The sequence below is a fragment of the Lampetra planeri genome, chromosome 45 (genome assembly GCF_965212315.1).
Source record: "Lampetra planeri chromosome 45, kcLamPlan1.2.h2, whole genome shotgun sequence".
Lineage (NCBI taxonomy): Eukaryota > Metazoa > Chordata > Hyperoartia > Petromyzontiformes > Petromyzontidae > Lampetra > Lampetra planeri.
Genome location: NC_136151.1, coordinates 6,060,765 through 6,075,478, shown reverse-complemented (window position 1 = coordinate 6,075,478; position 14,714 = coordinate 6,060,765). Strand labels below are relative to the sequence as shown.

The window sequence follows — 14,714 nt, the reverse complement described above, 5'->3', positions numbered from 1 at the left end:
CTACACTATCACACACACACACACGAGTGTACATCACTACACCATCTCACACAAACACGAGTGTACATCACTACACCATCTCACACAAACACGATTGTACATCACTACACTATCACACACACACACACGAGTGTACATCACAACACCATTTCACACACACGCGAGTGTACATCACTACACTATCACACACACACGAGTTTACATCACTACACTATCACACACACACACGATTGTACATCACTACACTATCACACACACACGAGTGTACATCACTACACTATCACACACACACACACGAGTATATATCACTACACTATCACACACACGAGTGTACATCACAACACTATCACACACACGAGTGTACATCACTACACTATCACACACACACACACGAGTGTACATCACTACACCATCTCACACACACACGAGTGTACATCACTACACTATCACACACACACGAGTGTACATCACTACACTATCACACACACACACACGAGTATATATCACTACACTATCACACACACACGAGTGTACATCACAACACTATCACACACACGAGTGTACATCACTACACTATCACACACACACACACACACGAGTGTACATCACTACACTATCACACACACGAGTGTACATCACTACACTATCGCACACACACACACACGAGTGTACATCACTACACTATCACACACACACGAGTGTACATCACAACACCATCTCACACACACGCGAGTGTACATCACCACACTATCACACACACACACGAGTGTACATCACTACACTATCCCACACACACACGAGTTTACATCACTACACTATCACACACACACACACGATTGTACATCACTACACTATCACACACACAGTGTACATCACTACACTACCACACACACACGAGTTTACATCCCTACACTATCACACACACACACACACGAGTATACATCACTACACTATCACACACACACACGAGTGTACATCACTACACTATCACACACACAGTGTACATCACTACACTACCACACACACACGAGTTTACATCACTACACTATCACACACACACGAGTGTACATCACTACACTATCACACACACACACGAGTGTACATCACTACACCATTTCACACACACACGAGTGTACATCACTACACTATCACACACACACGAGTGTACATCACTACACTATCACACACACACACACGAGTATATATCACTACACTATCACACACACACACGAGTGTACATCACAACACTATCACACACACGAGTGTACATCACTACACTATCACACACACACACACGAGTGTACATCACTACACTATCACACACACACGAGTGTACATCACAACACTATCATATACACAGAGTGTACATCACTACACTATCACACACACACACAGAGTGTACATCACTACACTATCACACACACACACACACGAGTGTACATCACTACACTATCACACACATACACAGAGTGTACATCACTACACTATCACACACACACAAACACACACGAGTGTACATCACTACACTATCACACACACACGAGTGTACATCACTACACTATCACACACACACACACGAGTGTACATCACTACACTATCACACACACACACACGAGTGTACATCACTACACTATCACACACACACGAGTGTACATCACTACACTATCACACACACACGAGTGTACATCACTACACTATCACACACGAGTGTACATCACTACACTACCACACACACACACGAGTGTACATCACTACACTATCACACACACGAGTGTACATCACTACACTACCACACACACACACGAGTTTACATCACTACACTATCACACACACACGAGTGTACATCACTACACTATCACACACACACGAGTGTACATCGCTACACTATCACACACACACACACGAGTGTACATCACTACACCATCTCACACAAACACGAGTGTACATCACTACACTATCACACACACACGAGTGTACATCACTACACTATCACACACACACACACGAGTATATATCACTACACTATCACACACACACGAGTGTACATCACAACACTATCACACACACGAGTGTACATCACTACACTATCACACACACACACGAGTGTACATCACTACACCATCTCACACACACACGAGTGTACATCACTACACTATCACACACACACGAGTGTACATCACTACACTATCACACACACACACACGAGTATATATCACTACACTATCACACACACACACGAGTGTACATCACAACACTATCACACACACGAGTGTACATCACTACACTATCACACACACACACACACACGAGTGTACATCACTACACTATCACACACACACGAGTGTACATCACAACACTATCATATACACAGAGTGTACATCACTACACTATCACACACACACACAGAGTGTACATCACTACACTATCACACACACACACACACGAGTGTACATCACTACACTATCACACACATACACAGAGTGTACATCACTACACTATCACACACAAACACACACGAGTGTACATCACTACACTATCACACACACACGAGTGTACATCACTACACTATCACACACACACGAGTGTACATCCCTACACTATCATACACACGCACACGAGTGTACATCACTACACTATCACACACATACACGAGTTTACATCACTACACTATCACACACACACGAGTGTACATCACTACACTATCACACACACACACACGAGTGTACATCACTACACTATCACACACACACGAGTGTACATCACTACACTATCACACACACACGAGTGTACATCACTACACTATCACACACGAGTGTACATCACTACACTATCACACACACGAGTGTACATCACTACACTATCACACACACAGTGTACATCACTACACTACCACACACACACACGAGTTTACATCACTACACTATCACACACACACGAGTGTACATCACTACACTATCACACACACACGAGTGTACATCACTACACTATCACACACACACACACACGAGTGTACATCACTACACCATCTCACACAAACACGAGTGTACATCACTACACTATCACACACACACGAGTGTACATCACTACACTATCACACACACACACACGAGTGTACATCACTACACCATCTCACACACACACGAGTGTACATCACTACACTATCACACACACGAGTGTACATCACTACACTATCACACACACAGTGTACATCACTACACTACCACACACACACACGAGTTTACATCACTACACTATCACACACACACGAGTGTACATCACTACACTATCACACACACACGAGTGTACATCACTACACTATCACACACACACACACACGAGTGTACATCACTACACCATCTCACACAAACACGAGTGTACATCACTACACTATCACACACACACGAGTGTACATCACTACACTATCACACACACACACACACGAGTGTACATCACTACACTATCACACACACACGAGTGTACATCACAACACTATCACACACACGAGTGTACATCACTACACTATCACACACACACACACGAGTGTACATCACTACACTATCACACACACACGAGTGTACATCACAACACCATCTCACACACACACGAGTGTACATCACTACACACACACACACACGAGTTTACATCACTACACACACACACACACACGAGTTTACATCACTACACTATCACACACACACGAGTGTACATCACTACACTATCACACACACACACGAGTGTACATCACCACACTATCACACACACACACGAGTGTACATCACTACACACACACACACACACGAGTTTACATCACTACACTATCACACACACACACGATTGTACATCACTACACTATCACACACACACACGAGTGTACATCACTACACTATCACACACACAGTGTACATCACTACACTACCACACACACACGAGTTTACATCACTACACTATCACACACACACACACGAGTGTACATCACTACACCATCTCACACACACACGAGTGTACATCACTACACTATCACACACACACGAGTGTACATCACTACACTATCACACACACACGAGTGTACATCACAACACTATCACACACACGAGTGTACATCACAACACCATCTCACACACACGCGAGTGTACATCACCACACTATCACACACACACACGAGTGTACATCACTACACACACACACACACGAGTTTACATCACTACACTATCACACACACACACGATTGTACATCACTACACTATCACACACACAGTGTACATCACTACACTACCACACACACACGAGTTTACATCACTACACTATCACACACACACACACACGAGTGTACATCACTACACTCACACACACACGAGTTTACATCACTACACTATCACACACACACACACGAGTATATATCACTACACTATCACACACACACGAGTGTACATCACAACACTATCACACACACGAGTGTACATCACTACACTATCACACACACACACGAGTGTACATCACTACACCATCTCACACACACACGAGTGTACATCACTACACTATCACACACACACGAGTGTACATCACTACACTATCACACACACACACACGAGTATATATCACTACACTATCACACACACACACGAGTGTACATCACAACACTATCACACACACGAGTGTACATCACTACACTATCACACACACACACACACACACACACGAGTGTACATCACAACACTATCATATACACAGAGTGTACATCACTACACTATCACACACACACACAGAGTGTACATCACTACACTATCACACACACACACACACGAGTGTACATCACTACACTATCACACACATACACAGAGTGTACATCACTACACTATCACACACAAACACACACGAGTGTACATCACTACACTATCACACACACACGAGTGTACATCACTACACTATCACACACACACACACGAGTGTACATCCCTACACTATCATACACACGCACACGAGTGTACATCACTACACTATCACACACATACACGAGTTTACATCACTACACTATCACACACACACGAGTGTACATCACTACACTATCACACACACACACACGAGTGTACATCACTACACTATCACACACACACGAGTGTACATCACTACACTATCACACACACACGAGTGTACATCACTACACTATCACACACGAGTGTACATCACTACACTATCACACACACGAGTGTACATCACTACACTATCACACACACAGTGTACATCACTACACTACCACACACACACACGAGTTTACATCACTACACTATCACACACACACGAGTGTACATCACTACACTATCACACACACACGAGTGTACATCACTACACTATCACACACACACACACACGAGTGTACATCACTACACCATCTCACACAAACACGAGTGTACATCACTACACTATCACACACACACGAGTGTACATCACTACACTATCACACACACACACACGAGTATATATCACTACACTATCACACACACACGAGTGTACATCACAACACTATCACACACACGAGTGTACATCACTACACTATCACACACACACACACGAGTGTACATCACTACACTATCACACACACACGAGTGTACATCACAACACCATTTCACACACACACGAGTGTACATCACTACACACACACACACACGAGTTTACATCACTACACACACACACACGAGTTTACATCACTACACTATCACACACACACACGAGTGTACATCACTACACTATCACACACACAGTGTACATCACTACACTACCACACACACACGAGTTTACATCACTACACTATCACACACACACACACGAGTGTACATCACTACACCATCTCACACACACACGAGTGTACATCACTACACTATCACACACACACGAGTGTACATCACTACACTATCACACACACACGAGTGTACATCACAACACTATCACACACACGAGTGTACATCACTACACTATCACACACACACACACGAGTGTACATCACTACACTATCACACACACACGAGTGTACATCACAACACCATCTCACACACACGCGAGTGTACATCACCACACTATCACACACACACACGAGTGTACATCACTACACACACACACACACGAGTTTACATCACTACACTATCACACACACACACGATTGTACATCACTACACTATCACACACACACGAGTTTACATCACTACACTATCACACACACACACACGAGTGTACATCACTACACTCACACACACACGAGTTTACATCACTACACTATCACACACACACGAGTGTACATCACTACACTATCACACACACAGTGTACATCACTACACTATCACACACACGAGTGTACATCACTACACTATCACTCACACACGAGTATACATCACTACACTATCACACACACACACACGAGTGTACATCACTACACTATCATACACACATGAGTGTACATCACTACAATATCATATACACAGAGTGTACATCACTACACTATCACACACACACACAGAGTGTACATCACTACACTATCACACACACACACACACGAGTGTACATCACTACACTATCACACACATACACAGAGTGTACATCAAAACACTATCACACACACACAAACACACACGAGTGTACATCACTACACTATCACACACACACGAGTGTACATCACTACACTATCACACACACACACACACGAGTGTACATCCCTACACTATCACACACACACACGAGTGTACATCACTACACTATTACACACACACACGAGTGTACATCACTACACTATCACACACACACGAGTTTACATCACTACACTATCACACACACACGAGTGTACATCACTACACTATCACACACACACACACACACGAGTGTACATCACTACACTATCACACACACACGAGTGTACATCACTACACTATCACACACACACACACACACACGAGTGTACATTACTACACTATCACACACACACGAGTGTACATCACTACACTATCACACACACGAGTGTACATCACTACACTATCACACACACACACACGAGTGTACATCACTACACTACCACACACACACGAGTTTACATCCCTACACTATCACACACACACACGAGTGTACATCACTACACTATCACACACACAGTGTACATCACTACACTACCACACACACACGAGTTTACATCACTACACTATCACACACACACGAGTGTACATCACTACACTATCACACACACACACACGAGTATATATCACTACACTATCACACACACACACGAGTGTACATCACAACACTATCACACACACGAGTGTACATCACTACACTATCACACACACACACACGAGTGTACATCACAACACCATCTCACACACACGCGAGTGTACATCACTACACTATCACACACACACGAGTGTACATCACTACACTATCACACACACACGAGTTTACATCACTACACTATCACACACACACACGATTGTACATCACTACACTATCACACACACACGAGTGTACATCACTACACTATCACACACACACACACACACACGAGTATATATCACTACACTATCACACACACGAGTGTACATCACAACACTATCACACACACGAGTGTACATCACTACACTATCACACACACACACACACGAGTGTACATCACTACACCATCTCACACACACACGAGTGTACATCAATACACTATCACACACACACGAGTGACCATCACTACACTATCACACACACACACACACGAGTATATATCACTACACTATCACACACACACGAGTGTACATCACAACACTATCACACACACGAGTGTACATCACTACACTATCGCACACACACACACACGAGTGTACATCACTACACTATCACACACACACGAGTGTACATCACAACACTATCACACACACGAGTGTACATCACTACACTATCACACACACACACGAGTGTACATCACTACACTATCACACACACACGAGTGTACATCACAACACCATCTCACACACACGCGAGTGTACATCACTACACTATCACACACACACGAGTTTACATCACTACACTATCACACACACACACGATTGTACATCACTACACTATCACACACACACGAGTGTACATCACTACACTATCACACACACACACACGAGTATATATCACTACACTATCACACACACGAGTGTACATCACAACACTATCACACACACGAGTGTACATCACTACACTATCACACACACACACACACGAGTGTACATCACTACACCATCTCACACACACACGAGTGTACATCACTACACTATCACACACACACGAGTGACCATCACTACACTATCACACACACACACACACGAGTATATATCACTACACTATCACACACACACGAGTGTACATCACAACACTATCACACACACGAGTGTACATCACTACACTATCGCACACACACACACACACGAGTGTACATCACTACACTATCCCACACACACACGAGTTTACATCACTACACTATCACACACACACACGATTGTACATCACTACACTATCACACACACAGTGTACATCAATACACTACCACACACACACGAGTTTACATCCCTACACTATCACACACACACACACACGAGTATACATCACTACACTATCACACACACAGTGTACATCACTACACTACCACACACACCACACACACACACACGAGTGTACATCACTACACCATCTCACACACACACGAGTGTACATCACTACACTATCACACACACACGAGTGTACATCACTACACTATCACACACACACACACGAGTATATATCACTACACTATCACACACACACGAGTGTACATCACAACACTATCACACACACGAGTGTACATCACTACACTATCACACACACACACACACGAGTGTACATCACTACACTATCACACACACACGAGTGTACATCACAACACTATCATATACACAGAGTGTACATCACTACACTATCACACACACACACAGAGTGTACATCACTACACTATCACACACACACACACACGAGTGTACATCACTACACTATCACACACATACACAGTGTACATCACTACACTATCACACACACACAAACACACACGAGTGTACATCACTACACTATCACACACACACGAGTGTACATCACTACACTATCACACACACACACACACACGAGTGTACATCCCTACACTATCACACACACACACACACGAGTGTACATCACTACACTATTACACACACACACGAGTGTACATCACTACACTATCACACACATACACGAGTTTACATCACTACACTATCACACACACACGAGTGTACATCACTACACTATCACACACACACACACGAGTGTACATCACTACACTATCACACACACACGAGTGTACATCACTACACTATCACACACACGAGTGTACATCACTACACTATCACACACACAGTGTACATCACTACACTACCACACACACACACGAGTTTACATCACTACACTATCACACACACACACGAGTGTACATCACTACACTATCACACACACACGAGTGTACATCACTACACTATCACACACACGAATGTACATCACTACACTATCACACACACGCGAGTGTACATCACTACACTATCACACACACGAGTGTACATCACTACACTATCACACACACGAATGTACATCACTACACTATCACACACACACGAGTGTACATCACTACACTATCACACACACAGTGTACATCACTACACTATCACACACACGAGTATACATCACTACACTATCACACACACACACAGAGTGTACATCACTACACTATCTCACACACACACACGAGTGTACATCACTACACTATCCCACACACACACGAGTTTACATCACTACACTATCACACACACACACAGAGTGTACATCACTACACTATCACACACACACACGAGTATACATCACTACACTATCTCACACACACACACGAGTGTACATCACTACACTATCACACACACACACGAGTGTACATCACTACACTATCACACACACACGAGTGTACATCACTACACTATCACACACACAGTGTACATCACTACACTATCACTCACACACGAGTGTACATCACTACACTATCACACACACGAGTGTACATCACTACACTACCACACACACACACAGTGTACATCACTACACTATCCCACACACACCGAGTGTACATCACTACACTATCACACACACGAGTGTACATCACTACACTATCACACACACAGTGTACATCACTACACTATCACACACACACACAGTGTACATCACTACACTATCCCACACACACCGAGTGTACATCACTACACTATCACACACACGAGTGTACATCACTACACTATCACACACACGACTGTACATCACTACACTATCACACAAACGAGTGTACATCACTACACTATCACACACACACGAGTGTACATCACTACACTATCACACACACAGTGTACATCACTACACTATCACACACACACCGAGTGTACATCACTACACTATCACACACACGAGTGTACATCACTACACTATCACACACACACGAGTGTACATCACTACACTATCACACACACACCGAGTGTACATCACTACACTATCACACACACGAGTGTACATCACTACACTATCACACACACACGAGTGTACATCACTACACTATCACACACACACCGAGTGTACATCACTACACTATCACACACACGAGTGTACATCACTACACTATCACACACACGAGTGTACATAACTACACTATCACACACACACACGAGTGTACATCACTACACTATCACACACACACACGAGTGTACATCACTACACTATCACACACACGAGTGTACATCACTACACTATCACACACACACACGAGTGTACATCAGTACACCATCACACACACACGAGTGTACATCACTACACCATCACACACACGAGTGTACATCACTACACTATCACACACACGAGTGTACATCACTACACTCACACACACACAGTGTACATCACTTCACTATCACACACACACACACGAGTGTACATCACTACACTATCACACACACACACACACACACGAGTGTACATCACTACACTATCACACACACACACACGAGTGTACATCACTACACTATCACACACACACACACGAGTGTACATCACTACACCATCACACACACACGAGTGTACATCACTACACCATCACACACACGAGTGTACATCACTACACTATCACACACACGAGTGTACATCACTACACTCACACACACACAGTGTACATCACTACACTATCACACACACACACACGAGTGTACATCACTACACTATCACACACACACACACACGAGTGTACATCACTACACTATCACACACACACACGAGTGTACATCACTACACTATCACACACACACACACGAGTGTACATCACTACACTATCACACACACACACGAGTGTACATCACTACACTATCACACACACAGTGTACATCACTACACTATCACACACACACGAGTGTACATCACTACACTATCACACACACACCGAGTGTACATCACTACACTATCACACACACGAGTGTACATCACTACACTATCACACACACGAGTGTACATCACTACACTATCACACACACACACACGAGTGTACATCACTACACTATCACACACACACACGAGTGTACATCACTACACTATCACACACACGAGTGTACATCACTACACTATCACACACACACACGAGTGTACATCAGTACACCATCACACACACACGAGTGTACATCACTACACCATCACACACACGAGTGTACATCACTACACTATCACACACACGAGTGTACATCACTACACTCACACACACACACAGTGTACATCACTTCACTATCACACACACACACACGAGTGTACATCACTACACTATCACACACACACACACACACACACGAGTGTACATCACTACACTATCACACACACACACACACGAGTGTACATCACTACACTATCACACACACACACACGAGTGTACATCACTACACTATCACACACACACACACACGAGTGTACATCACTACACCATCACACACACACGAGTGTACATCACTACACCATCACACACACGAGTGTACATCACTACACTATCACACACACGAGTGTACATCACTACACTCACACACACACAGTGTACATCACTACACTATCACACACACACACACGAGTGTACATCACTACACTATCACACACACACACACACACGAGTGTACATCACTACACTATCACACACACACACGAGTGTACATCACTACACTATCACACACACACACACGAGTGTACATCACTACACTATCACACACACACACACGAGTGTACATCACTACACTATCACACACACACACGAGTGTACATCACTACACTATCACACACACACACGAGTGTACATCACTACACTATCACACACACACACACGAGTGTACATCACTACACTATCACACACACACACACATGAGTGTACATCACTACACTATCACACACACACACACGAGTGTACATCACTACACTATCACACACACACACACACGAGTGTACATCACTACACTATCACACACACACACGAGTGTACATCACTACACTATCACACACACACACACGAGTGTACATCACTACACTATCACACACACACACGAGTGTACATCACTACACTATCACACACACAGTGTACATCACTACACTATCACACACACACGAGTGTACATCACTACACTATCACACACACACCGAGTGTACATCACTACACTATCACACACACGAGTGTACATCACTACACTATCACACACACGAGTGTACATCACTACACTATCACACACACACACACGAGTGTACATCACTACACTATCACACACACACACGAGTGTACATCACTACACTATCACACACACGAGTGTACATCACTACACTATCACACACACACACGAGTGTACATCAGTACACCATCACACACACACGAGTGTACATCACTACACCATCACACACACGAGTGTACATCACTACACTATCACACACACGAGTGTACATCACTACACTCACACACACACACAGTGTACATCACTTCACTATCACACACACACACACGAGTGTACATCACTACACTATCACACACACACACACACACACACGAGTGTACATCACTACACTATCACACACACACACACACGAGTGTACATCACTACACTATCACACACACACACACGAGTGTACATCACTACACTATCACACACACACACACACGAGTGTACATCACTACACCATCACACACACACGAGTGTACATCACTACACCATCACACACACGAGTGTACATCACTACACTATCACACACACGAGTGTACATCACTACACTCACACACACACAGTGTACATCACTACACTATCACACACACACACACGAGTGTACATCACTACACTATCACACACACACACACACACGAGTGTACATCACTACACTATCACACACACACACGAGTGTACATCACTACACTATCACACACACACACACGAGTGTACATCACTACACTATCACACACACACACACGAGTGTACATCACTACACTATCACACACACACACGAGTGTACATCACTACACTATCACACACACACACGAGTGTACATCACTACACTATCACACACACACACACGAGTGTACATCACTACACTATCACACACACACACACATGAGTGTACATCACTACACTATCACACACACATACGAGTGTACATCACTACACTGTCACACACACACACACATGAGTGTACATCACTACACTATCACACACACATGAGTGTACATCACTACACTATCACACACACATACGAGTGTACATCACTACACTGTCACACACACGAGTGTACATCACTACACCATCACACACACACACACACAAGTGTACATCACTACACTATCACACACATACGAGTGTACATCACTACACTATCACACACACGATTGTACATCACTACACTATCACACACACACACACGAGTGTACATCACTACACCATCACACCCACCTCGTGTGCCGTGCCGGCCTTCACAGGTGCTCACCAACACCACTTGCCCCTACAGCCTGTGAAAGGTGACACACGGGAGATGTTTGTGTTTGTTGTACACACACAGAGACGCTGCGACGGTGTTGATATCCACGTTGCCGCTGCTGCTGTGATCCACTGCCTCCCACGGGCACTACCGCACAGTGGGGCTGAACGATGAATCGATTTCAAATCGAAGTCGCAATTTGAAACAATGCGATTAGCAAATCGCAAAGGCTGCGATTTTTGAAAAGTCCTATTACTTTCTTATTGGAATTTTTTATTTTTTATTATTAGAACTTTATTGATTTAACTTAACAATTAATTCTAGACTTGAAGCTTTCGTGACTGCAAGGATTCATACTCTTATGTTGTTTCGGTAAAGTCACGTAGGTAAAAATAAATAAATAGAATTCTAAATGAAAATAACTTTATTAAATCACGACGTTTCGGAGGCAACACAAGTCTCTGTCTTCACGTGGGACCGTCACAGCTAAATTTACTGTATCACTTTATATTATTATTTTATTATTAGTAAAAAAAAATTATCATTATTAGTTGATACTATTTTATTTTATTAATATTTCGATAGTATTATTTTATTGTTAAAACTTCTTATTATTATTATTTTATTATTTATCAATATAAATTTAT

At 43.3% G+C, this 14,714-nt stretch overlaps 1 protein-coding gene across 1 annotated transcript in view; it reads left to right on the top strand.

Moving 5' to 3' along the window:
* The window catches only part of LOC144733068 (zinc-binding protein A33-like), a 59,697-nt gene that overhangs the window by 43,677 nt on the left and 1,306 nt on the right, over positions 1-14,714 (top strand). The window lies entirely within an intron of this gene.